Source organism: Condylura cristata, unplaced genomic scaffold, assembly GCF_000260355.1.
Source record: "Condylura cristata isolate star-nosed mole 26May11 unplaced genomic scaffold, ConCri1.0 scaffold00008, whole genome shotgun sequence".
In the NCBI taxonomy this organism is placed as follows: Eukaryota; Metazoa; Chordata; class Mammalia; order Eulipotyphla; family Talpidae; genus Condylura; species Condylura cristata.
Window position 1 is genome coordinate 22599481 of NW_004567109.1, and position 12599 is coordinate 22612079.

A 12599-nucleotide genomic window follows, 5' to 3' on the forward strand; every position below is an offset into this window, starting at 1 on the left:
CTCCGGGAGCCCCCAGCCGGGCCCGCTTCCCCCGCACACCAAGCCTGCCAGCCGCTGACCTCTGGCTGCCCCGGCCTGGCACGGCTCCTCGCCCGCCTCTGCGCCCCGGCGCCGTCGCTCACGGGAAGTTGATTGACCGGACCGAGCGCTCGCCTGCGCGTCGGCAGGACAGGCGGAGGGGCAGCAGCAGCTGAGGAGCGCCGCGGGGGAGGGAGCGACCCAGCCCTCCGCGCTCGCCAGGCCCCAGCCCCGACCCGGACCGAGCCCCGCCTGCCGTCCGCCCCGCAGCGCGACCGCGACCGAAAGCAGAGAGAGGGCGTCTCGCGGAGGGCAGCCCCTGCCTCTGTCCCGGGAGATGCCCCGGCCCCGCCTCCTCGCCCGCCGCCCAGACCCGGCCACCCCGGCGGCGAGCGCTCACCTCAGGCTGCGCAGGCCGGGACGGCCCGGCCGAGCCCCCGGCCGCTGCGTGCGTCTCTGCCCCGGAGGAAAGATCCCAACGGCGCCTGGTACAAGTGGCCGAGGCCCCGAGCAGCGCCGAGAGCGGCGGCGGCAGCGGGAGCAGCCAACATCCGGGGCCGCGCACCCGGAACTACTTCCCGACCCTATTCCCCTCCCGCCTCCGCCCCCGCTGCCACCCCCGCCTCCCGCGACGTCGTGCGCCACCGGTCCGGCGTCACGTGGCGTCACGTATACTCCGCGGTCACGACTGCGAGCACGCACAGTGGATTCCTCCGCTGGGACAAGTAGTGCCCCGGGACTTTGGAGTGTGGGCGCAGGTCGAGTTGTCTAGCGGCCTGCAACTCTGAGGGACGGGGTTTCCGCCTGCCGGAGTGGCGGCTGGGCAATGGGGGCGGTTCTGTAGTCGGAAGGAGGCAGGAATCTACGGCCTTGGACCCTGTCCACGGATTCCAGAAGCGTCTTGCTCCTGGGGAGCGGTGTCTGGTGACCTTGCTCCCCTCCCCCCATCTCTCCCCGCCACCTCACCTTAACGCCCTGTACCTTTGCCTCCCCGGGAAACCGAACCCCTTTTCCAACTTGGCACATTGCATATTCTACAGGCTCCAACAAAGACACCGTCGACCTTCAGGACACTCAGAACTTCACAATTCCGGTTCTAGACCCATCTCTGCAGAAGCCTTTCCTGTCCTCGGGCTTAGTTTGCTTCTTAAAAAACATTTTGCTGGAATTCTAAAAACCCTTCTGACCTGATTGGGTCTTGCTATCAATAGGCGGAGGGATTAAGAGGGTAGTTCAGGAGACTTGTGAACTTTGGAATTTGCTTATACGTCAGTCTTTCCTGATTCTTTCTGTAAACTCTTAACACTGCTAAACTACCCTGTGATTGCACACTTAATTACATTCGGACCTATTATTTGTTCTTGCTTCATTCGCATGAGTCACATATATAGTAACAAGCACATTTAAACTCTGCATAGGGGCTCAGTGTGTGTATACTCGGATATTAATTGAGTGGCTGGGAGGAAAATGAGGCATTTGGATGAATTGGCTCCTGAAGTCTTGACGTAATCAGGAATCAGATAAGGGATCAGATACAGAACTTATAAAAGAGCTGACTACCCGAATCTTTCAGCAAACATTGAACACCTGCCTTTTGCCAAGCATTTCTAGGCACAGAGCAAAGCAGTAGTCTATCTTTCTATGCTCCAGCAAGATTCTAAAGATTGAAGATATTCACTCGTTCTTCCAAAAAATATTTCCCAATCACTATCTATTATGGTTGTTAGATACTATCATTGCTTGGGATGTATCCGTGAGCAAAAGGCAGGAATACCCTTCTCTTTGGGACTTTCATGTGTAGAAAGATGATAAGCCTAAGAAAACTAGGCTCTTAGAAGGTGTTTAGTGCTAAAAATAAATCAAGGAATGAAGAAATCTGGAAAAGGAATTTGGAGGCCTTTTAAGATGAACCATTTATTCATCAATAAAATGTTCATTTGCGCAACCAATATTCAGCCAAACTGTGTGTTAAGTGCTAGGTTTCAGCAGCAAATAAACCAAAGTTCTGACCCGATAGGCTCCCAGACTAGTGGCGACCACAGGCCAAGTGTTTTCACATTGCTTCTCATTCTGGAGGTCTATGCTCATCTTTACAGCTGATGAAACGAGGCTCAGAAGAGTTAAACATTTGAACCAGGATTCAAACTCAAACTCTCTGTCTGGCTTCACCTCAGCTCAGCAGCGAGAGAGAGCCCATATTTTTGTTCTTTATGCCTCACCTCGTTTGTCAAGTAAACGTAATCATCAATCTAGTGAATGACCTTAGGCCTGCACTGAGGCAAAAGGGAAGGTGAGCAGAAATATTTAGGAGGAGAAAGAACTTATCAAAAAAATCTAGACATGTGGAGCAAAGGAGGGATAGCCCAGACTATTTAGTGGCCAAGAAATGAAGGTAGGTAGGTAGGTTCATAATACGGTTTTCCATGTTGTGCAGTTTTACAAAATCAGTTTTTAAATAGAGCTATCAGGGACAGCCTAACTCATATGGTAACTTTAACCAGAAACTTGAAAGAGGTGAAGGAGTGGGTTGGGGTGGAAAAAAGAGTGTCCCAGGCAGAAAGAAGAGCTAATGAAAAGGCCCTGAGGTGAAACATTCCTGAAAGTATTAGAAATGGTGAAGAAGCCAGGATCCTATAATAGGGTGAGCAAATGAGAGAGGAATGGGGGACAATAAGTCAGAGAGCGGGGCTTGCTTTTTGTTGTAAGGCTCTTAGCTAAAATGGAAGCACTACCAGACTTTCTGAAGAGAGAAGTGATATGATCTGATTCATGTGCTCAAACGGTCAGGCTGCTACTGTGCTAAGTGTAAACATGTAAGAGAGAACAGTGATGAAAGCTGAGAGCTCCAGTATCCAGGTGTGACAGCTTGGACCAGGCTGGTCGCAGTGCACAGGATAAATAACATGCAGTCTCTATACTTTAAGAATTCATAGTCTACTAGGAAGCAAACACACTTGTTTACTTCCTATGTACCTATGTCAAGTTATTAGTTTCTCTTTGTCTCTGTTTTCTTGTCCATTAAATGGAAGCAATAATCATAACTATCTAGCAAAGGAGACGGCGCACAGAGCACCATAAAATAAAGCCCCGAAAGATAGTGATTATTAATTATAAGATCAAGCGTCGGCACAGAGCAGTTCTGAGTGGGGAGGTGGGAGAGGGTGGGAGAGAGTGATAGGGAACGTGTGGAGCAGGAAAGCCCTTACAGAGAAGAGAGAAGTACACATCTCAGGGCAGAGCCTTAAGAAAAATAGATTGCTCAGAGCAATCAAGTAGAGGTTTCATTGTTTTTTGTTGTAGGCAATCATTTTTCCCGACTCATCTGGATTATAATTCCCCTGGAAAAGGGCCTCCCTGGTGGCACAGGAGTTAAAATATCAAGCTGTCACCAGCCACTGCAGCATGCATGATTCCATCCTTGGCCAGGGAGCTGACCCACATGGCACAGCAGACCTCTCATGTCTCTCCTCTCAGCAGAGGAAATTTCAGTATTTCAGTTGATTTGCCTTTTCTGCCCCCCACTCTGTCTCTGGTGAATCCTCTCTCTCTCTCTCTCTCTCTCTCTCTCTCTCTCTCACACACACACACACACACACACACACACACACACACACCCCTCTGGCTTATACCCCAGTTCTTGTATGCATAGAGAACATAAATAAATAAATAAATTCCCTGGAAAAAACACAACCTGAACTGGATTACAATAGTCCTACCCAAATCTTGACTTGGCACTGGCAGTTTTGCAACAACAGAGTGTTCAACCCTTCATGTGACCCACAGCCACTTAGACAAATGGGGTTTACCCAATCGATCCTTCCTGCTTTGTTTATTGTAAGAGGAAAGCAGAAAATGAGAAGTGAATTTTAAATGAGCCAAGACACGTAAGAGGGAGTGAGAAAAACATGAGAATCCCTTCTATCACTCCCAGCCCTGGAAGAACCTTCCAGATTCCTGGGTATCTTTATATAATACTTTATATTTCATGTTTTAGATGGAGTGGGGAAAGTTATACAAAGGCCACAGAAAAGCTCTCAGCAACACTAACTAGTATTAATGACAACAGTTGGGTGTTGGCTACTATGTACACTTAAACAGCATTCAGTAATCATCTGTCAAGTGCCTAGTCTACACCAGGCATTGAGCTCAAAACTAGCAAATCAAAGAGAATAAGTATTCTACCTTTCATATGCTCCTGGACTTCTAGAGTAGTAGTTACATAGATTATCCCAACAATCTGGTAGCAATTTGTACTTGTGCCATGGAAACTGAGAAAGAATGCTGCATTCTTACAGGTGGGGTTCAGGCTAAATCCAAATAAATAAGTAGGGAGTTGGCATGTAGAAACAGAAGCAAGGCTGGGAATAGAAAAAGAAATTTGGGAATAGAGGAAGATACTTGGGTGGATATGAGAAAAGCAGAAACCACAGAGATTAAGTCTTGTATGTGGTCATTAAACACTTTAGGGTGATGGGAGTAAATAATCATGAGGGAGACCATACGACTCATCTACCAATTGAATTCCTGTCTGCTGGGATCTTGGTGTTAACTTCAGATTATGTCAGTAAGGCAAAATGGGATCTTTCTCAAATACGACTGCTTAGACATTCTCAGTAGAAAGAAGTGGCTTAGAACACTTCTCCCTACTTTTTTTTTTTCCAACTTCTGGCAATGAATTTGCATTAGTGCACTTACCTCCCCCCACACCTACTCCCATTCATTTTCTTTGTAACCACGCAGCTCCAACCTTGGCTTACCTCCACTCTCAAAATCAACCAAGTTAATTAAATGCATAATGGAAGACACTGGTGCACTAAGACAGCTGAACAAACATTAACAAATGTGTAAATTGAATACAGTATTTATATTATGTGCAAGCAATAGTGTAGATGAAACTTGGGTGGTGCTAGGAAGAGTGAGTCAGAGGATGTTCAAACACAGTGAGATCAGAGCAGATCTCCTCTTTTCCAGTTAGTTAGCAGTATCTTTTGGAATGAAAGGAAAATGGTTAGCAGGAAAAAGCAGCCAAGGTTTGCAATCCAACAAAGGTAAAACTCTGAATACGAACGTGATAGTTGAGAAACAACTGTTTGATTTCAAGATGCGAAGTTATTGACGTACTTCTTGTCTAATAATTTAAAGAACCATTAATAAACTGAGGAGAGAATGGTGGGCAATGACTAATATTTACTGAGTGTTCCCTATGTATTGGGAACATAATGAGTTCCTTGCATGTTTTCATTTACTCCTTAGAGCAAAATGACAAGGTTGTCAGTTTAAGCTCCCCTTCAAAACTTTCTGAACCAGGGTCCTCCCTGGTGGTGTAGTGGGTTGGAGCGCTACACTGCAAAGCTAAGCCAAGCTGTGGCCACCTCACTGTGAGTTCGATCCCTGCCCCAGAGGTGACCCACATGGCACAGCAGGCCTCTCCTGTCTCACCCACTGCTCACCTCAGCAATGTACTTTGTCCATCTGTCTGTTCTGCTCCCCACTCTGTTTCTGGTGAATCCTCTCGCCACCCCTGCACCTCTGTCTTGTACCCCACTTCTGTATGTTAAATAGTTAAAATCTTTTAAAAAACAAAAACTTTCTAAGCTATCAGTTTACATTGATCAGAGAATTGTATCCTACCAGGTTCTAGACAGTGCAACACAGTGTGTTTACCACTTCAGCAAACCTGTCAAACCTTAGAGACACAACTGAAGTTAGGACTTATGCACACAAAGCCCCAAAGAATTCTCTCCATTCTTTTCTAATGGAATCCAAACAGTCTTTGTTTTATGAGGGGACAGAAAGATGAAATGTTTGTTTTGCAACCAAAAAAAGAGGTGAAGAGACCCTAAGGTAGGCCATATCATTGATTCCAAGCATTCACTGTGCTTCTTGGGGTACATAGACCTTCCCTATTGCATCAACAGCAGACTTGGTTGCGTGACTTGCATTAGCCAGTGAAATCTGAGGGTGGTCTGGGCCACCTCCAAGTGGAATCTCTAACAGTCAATGTGATTCCCTGTTTCCCTGGCTTGCTGACCCTTCTTGACCAGCCACATTCAGAATAGAAGCTAGTCTATCTGCATCAGTCAGAGTAAAGATAACATGTGGCAAAGCCACAGACAACCCAGGAAGGACACACAGCATAAGTGAGAACAAAGTTTTTGCTGATTGGGCATTAAAATTAAAGAATTGCTACCATAAACTAACAGAGCCTATCCTGACTCATTCAGACCATTTCTGAACATTTTCCTTTGGTGATTCAAAATTTCCTGTGTCATTCCCAGGTGACAAAGAAAATTGCTTGCGAAATATGACACAATAAAGAAAATGAGGTCTTTGGTGAAACACAGTGAGAGGTTTTTAAATGCAGGATTTGAAAGTCAGTACTGATCTGTGGGCTCAACCCTGTAATAAGATAAGTTCCACAGATCGGGTCATGTTCTAGAGGAGGTTACAAAGGCTAATATACAATCCCTGATCTTGAGTCAAAGGTCCTCCTCATTCATTTCTAAACCTAGCACACTTCTAGTTGGCTGATACTCAATACATTTTTATAACTTTCTGTTAAACTAATGCTAAAGAATGATTTGGAAGTGTAACTCAAGTCTTTTAACTCCCACAAAGGTTTTTGCTATGATGTAGTATGTTTACCAACTTGGGTTAAATGATCTTGGAGGGGAAGGTTATAGTAAAACCATTAGCTAATAATTATATAATATATTACAATATGTATGCACTCATTTAGTTTAAATGTAACATACATTTTAAAATATCTGAAATATCAGGATCTATTGGACCTAGATCATAGTAGGTATTTAATAAAAGACACACGAACCCCACTGAGGAAATTGCTGGGTTTAGAAAAAATGAGGATGACCTTTTCCTCAAGAATGGGGACTGTATCTTAGCTTTTTTGTCTCTGGGACATGACATGTTCCATAGAAACTATTTTCTTCTTATTATTATTAGCTAGAAGATTCTGCTGGTGTTTCTCTTAATAAGAAGTAACAGAAACACTTGCTACTGGAGTATTTAAGATGAACTGACATGATGTCTGGCATGTGCTTTGCAGTGCTCCTGGTGGAAAAAGTGTGGGAGATCTATGAAACAAGACTGTCAAAATGTTAGTGCCTATAGACATTCAGAGAAGGAAACAATGGCTTCTGTCTGGAACAGAGAGTGAGAAAAGAAAGTGTTATTTCATCTTAGTAAATCCCCATAATGACTGTAAATGTTGGAGGTTATTGTCCCATTTTACAGCCAAAGAACATAGGTGAATTGCTAATGAATAACTGAGCAAACACTTGTGCCCCAGTCATGACTTCAAATCCTTCCATTGTTTTTGTTTACTGATTGTCTAAGCATTCTCAGGTTCTGACATTTTCATGGAAATAAAATTTCTGTACAATGGAAACTTAGTTGTAATACCTATATCTTGTGCCTATCCCTACAGGTCCTCATCTCCACTTTTCAGCAACTGTTTTGAAGACATCCTGACTCATTTCAATTTCACGTAATCTGATTCATGATCCACCTATATGACTTCCTCCCACCACTCAGCCTATGAGTAGAATTAATGTGGACTGTTTGTTTTTGCAATAATTCTCAAAGCAAGAAATGCCAACGGGCTTGTGCACACATGCACACACACAAAGCTTATGTTTAAACATTTTAGCAGCTAATTTTTTGGCCTACTCTGACCTCTCCTCCTATTCAATCTCTTTCTGCCATGTTTGTGTAGCTAGGCTTAAACATACTGGTGGGTTTTCTATTTCCTCACTGCCAGAAATATTTGTCACAGAAATCTTTGGGACTATAAGATGCACCTAGATTTGATCTGCTTCTAAAATGAATTTTTTTTAGAAATGCTGATGATGGAGTTATCCATTCATTCTGCAAACATTTACTAAAAGTAAACTCTTGAAAGGGTACTGTGCTCAGGGCTTGGAGTACAAAGATAAAAGCAGTAGCTAGAGGGCAGTACAGCATAATAGTGATTAAGTGAGTCTGTGATAGTGATAAGTGAGGATAGTGATAAAGTGAGAATGGGTTCCTTTGCCTAGGGTTAAAACTCAGACCTGCCTCTCACTAGCTCAATAACTTTAGCCTGGCAAAATGCTTAATCTCTGAGTCTCAATTTCCTCATCTAAAAATGTGGACACCAATATTGTTTACTGCATAGTTATGTTGTGAGTCAGCTGAAACAATGCACACATACCTTGCTTAACCAGCATTTAGCAGATAAGAGCTTCTTCCCCTTCCACTGTATAGTTCATATAGGAAGGAGAGCAGGGGCTGGAATTTGGTGTGGCTGGGGATGGATGTTAAGGAAAACTCCGTAGACAAGAAACATTTGAACCCAGTCTTGATGGATGGGTTGAACAAGGTAGTCAGGAGGTTGTTTCCCAGCAGAAAGGCCTGGATTCCTTGCTCAAGATGGGGCTTAATTGGAGGACTCTTTCACCTCTTAAGCTCCCTAGGGTTTGGAGGGCTGGGTTCCATGAGATCTGCTTGGCAACTTTATCACAATCCAGCTCCTTTCTCTGACTATTCCCACCAGGATTCATCACTGAAGCCCAATTCTCTACCTGCCTTGTCCCAAGCTGTCTTGTCCATGACTCCCTCTCAGTGTTTATTTTTTCAAGGAATCTTTCCTTGATACTATGAATTACACTAAGTGTAATTTGGAATTTAAAAATGTCATTTTTTATGTGCAATGGAAGAAACCTCACTGTGGAGGCCTACCTAGGGAAAATAAAGTTTCAGTTTTTCATTAAATCATAATGATGCATTTGTTGAGCAATGTACTAAGGAATAATCTGTATTTCCTTACATCCAAACATCTTTATTTGTTTCTATCTTGGATAAATAGACTTAATTTTGTAATGATGATTCCTTAATTTCTGTCAATGTTTTTATTTTCTGTGAAAAACTTAAAACTGAAATGTAAGTAAACATATGATATACTAGGTCCCCAGATATCCTTCATCAAGTTGTAACAATTACAAAACAGTAATCAATCTTGTTTCATCCAGTCCTCCTCCTCCTCCTCACCTTCACCTTTTATTGTATTTGGAAGAAAATTCCAGATATACTCCATCATCACACAGGTATTTTAAAACTATATCTCCAAAAGATAAGAACTCTTATTTGACCAAGACATACTACTATCTCATCTTAAAAAAAAGGAATTCTATGGTGATGGCACATGGGTGATTTGGTGATGGAAAGCCCAAGGGGATTGCAACTGAGATGAAAAAATGCACAAAATGATGTATAAATAAACTATTATATTATTTTAAAAATTCTGAAATCACTGGGATTAAAAAATACTTTTGACCTAGCCAGTGAGTGTTTAAATTTAAAATCCCTTTATGCATTTTAAAAACTAGTTGGAGTGAAGGCACAAGTAACTTCCACATATACCGTCCATAGAAATTGGATGGTATGTCCCTTAAATATTTTTTAATTTATAAGTTATTTTATTCTTTTATCTTGCAATATATAAGTTGAAGATACTACACTATTTTTTTTTTTTTATAGTACCTTCCACATTGTGGACCTTGTTGTTTCTTACCAGGTGCTCTGGTCTCTTGAGTTCCCTAGAATCAAGAGTTGGTCTTGATTAAATTAGATTTATAAGTAATTTTATTTTTTGCTACATCTACATCATTGGCAATGTGTTCTTTCATACAGACAAAATATATTATCATCTCTCCTCTTGTTTCGTTTGATTATTTTTTAAAAGTTTTCTTCCTCAAGCGGCCCTCCCTGTTGGCGCAAGGGGTTAAACCACCTCATTAGGAAGGTCTCCACCCCCACTGCAGCACTAGTTCAATCCCCAGCCAGGGAGCTGACCACATGGTGTAGCAGACCTTTCCTGACCCACCCACTGCTCCCCTCAGCAATGTGTAACAGTAGATCTGCCTGTTTTGAGCCCACCACACCTCTGGCCTATACCCCAGTTCTGTAAGCCTAGGTAAATAAATCTTTTTTAAAAATGTTTCTTCCCCAAAAGGTAAAATCAGCAGAGTTTGAATTGCAAGTTAATAATTGCAGCTGGTTTATGTAAGGACCCCAGCATTAACTTTGGTCCTGTGTTAGCCTATCAGCTGTCATCATTATTCATCAAGTATTACTAAATGCTATGCATGTCCTCCAGAACTGGACTGGGCACTATGTTATAATAATTGGGACCATCTATTGAGTCCCAACTGTAGGCCAGCTGCTTTATTCAATTTATCTGTAATCACCATAACAACCCCACAATGCAAGTTTCATTATCTCTGTTTTACAGAAGAAAACAAAATCTCAAAGAAATAAAAAGCCACACAACTGACAAATGGTGAAAGCAGTGGTAGCATATAAATTCATATTTGTGTGGTGTCCAATGGCCTGCTTTGTCCCTCTAACCCCTATTCCTGTGAAAACACAAATAAATTATAAAGATGACCCCTGCCTTCAACAGGATCAAATCTATATAGAGAAACGTAGAGAGAGAAAGAGATAAATTACTAAAATGCTTAAAGAAAATCAGGTAACAACACACTATGTAGAATATAAACTATGAAATTATGCTTGCATCTTGCAAGCAGTAATTGCTACAAATGAATACAAAGAAAGTGGGGGTACAGCCACTGTGACTGATGTTCCTAGAGAAGGTTTCATTAAGCATTTCAAAAATTATTGCAAATATAAAAGCTTTACCAATGAGCAAAGGGTCCTTTGCACAAGCATTGTCTCCCTTGGGATCCATGTCACACTGACACAAAGATTTTGTCACCATGGTAACTGATCATTGGACCAATGAAATAATCAGTTGTCATGGTAACACGATCTCCATCTAACTCCCACCAGGCACCTGTTCCAAATCATCACATCCTCCTCCAACAACCCCATACCACCTCAACCCTTCTTTCTTCATTCCCCAATCACCTTGTTATCCCCAGCCACCTATGTCTGAATTCCTAAAGGTATGGATATATGTGTCTATGTGTATTCTATAACATACATATGTATCTATTATGTATGTGTATGTTATATACTATATATATGTTACTATTAAAGGCAGAGCAAAAGTAAGTGACTTTGACACATTCACTTCACCACAAAGGCAGTAACTTCTAAAATGTAAGACCCAAAGCATTGAATAAAGACAACATGCAATGCTCTTCCCCTCCACACACATATTTTCCTAAGTAAAATTCCTTTGAATTTTGAAACATTGCAATGTCCTGCTTGTTGCTACCCTAACTTCTTTTCCTCCTCTTGTCTTTTTAATACAGATATCTCTCAAGGCCCTACCCTTTGTGTCTGTCCTTTCTTAAATTGCACTGTTCAACATGGTGACCTCTAGCCACATGATGGCTATAGAGTCCTTGAAATCAATTACACTTGTGCTAGACTGAGATGTGCTCCAAGTATAAAATGCCCAATGATAAAGCCTTCATACAGAAAGTGTACAATATTCCATGAAAAATTTTATAGTGATTGCATGTTGAAATGTTAATAGTTTAGATATGTTGAGCACAATAAAATATATTATTAAAATTTAATTTCATCTGTTTCTTTTTTACATTGATGTACTTACTGAAGAATTTAAATTTCCTTTGTGGCTCACATTCATGGCTTGTACTCTATTTCTAGTGGACAGAACTGCCCAGAGGTTAATTATCATGGCTTTCTGGGTGACCAGTCAGTTAAAGGGACTGACTGGTACAGACATCTATGGTCTAGCAGCTTTCTTAGTTCACTGAAAAATCTACCTCCTTTAAGATTTCTTTCCTGATCACTCTTTTACCTCCATTAAATTTTCCCTCCATGATCCTTGACAACTTTTGTACTTCCCTGGACATCTATGTACTCTTTTTGTATTAAGATTACACATGTAAACACTTAGTCTTAACCTGTCTAATAGGCTGGGAAACATTTTGATGACATATTTTTTTCATGTTTGTGCTTAACTATGTGCCGACGTAACACTGGAATACTAATATGCCTATACTTAAACTTAATGTATAGTAATTCTTCAGTAACTATTTCTCAAATTTAACTGAATGGAAGAAATTCATGTTGACTTATCAATTCATGTGCTTTGTCACTGTAGACACTGATGTCCTTAAACAGTCAACACTTTTTCATTTAACTTCCACTTAACTAGTGATCTCCATTCTGTGTTAAAAGAAACACCAGTGTCGTCCTTTTACATAAGATGCTGCTGTGTTACTTGATTGAGGTTTATGCTCACCCAGAGTCAGTGGTATTTTATTTCATAACCCATTGATGTCAAGTGCTTGATCTTACAAGTATGTGATTTAAGATTAAATTATGTAAAGTAGTATAAAATAAATGTCAAAAGAATGAGAATTGTTTCTACAAAGACTAAGTTGATTATCATGGAAACTTGGGAAGTGCAGTCTAAAATCTGTTGACAGAGAATGCCACTTGAATAGATTAAAGGGAAAAAAATAATTACTCCAATACACACAACAAGGAAAGCAACAAAAATTAACACTTACTTGTGATTTTTAAAAATCTTTAACATTGGTATAGACTATTGTCCTTACTTACAGATAGTGTGGTTGCTT

The 12599-nt window shown here is 41.5% G+C and overlaps 1 protein-coding gene across 2 annotated transcripts in view; it reads right to left on the reverse strand.

The window, feature by feature from the left end:
* Nucleotides 1–574, reverse strand: part of FOXJ3 (forkhead box J3) — a 78169-nt gene extending 77595 nt beyond the window's left edge. Inside the window, exon 1 of one of the 2 annotated variants that reach the window (XM_012722618.1) lies at nucleotides 419–574. The gene's annotated coding sequence lies outside the window, so the exon portion shown is untranslated. The remainder of the gene's footprint in view (nucleotides 1–418) is intronic. The other variant, XM_004678866.2, reaches the window with a different exon arrangement.
* Between the last annotated feature and the right edge of the window lie 12025 nt (nucleotides 575–12599).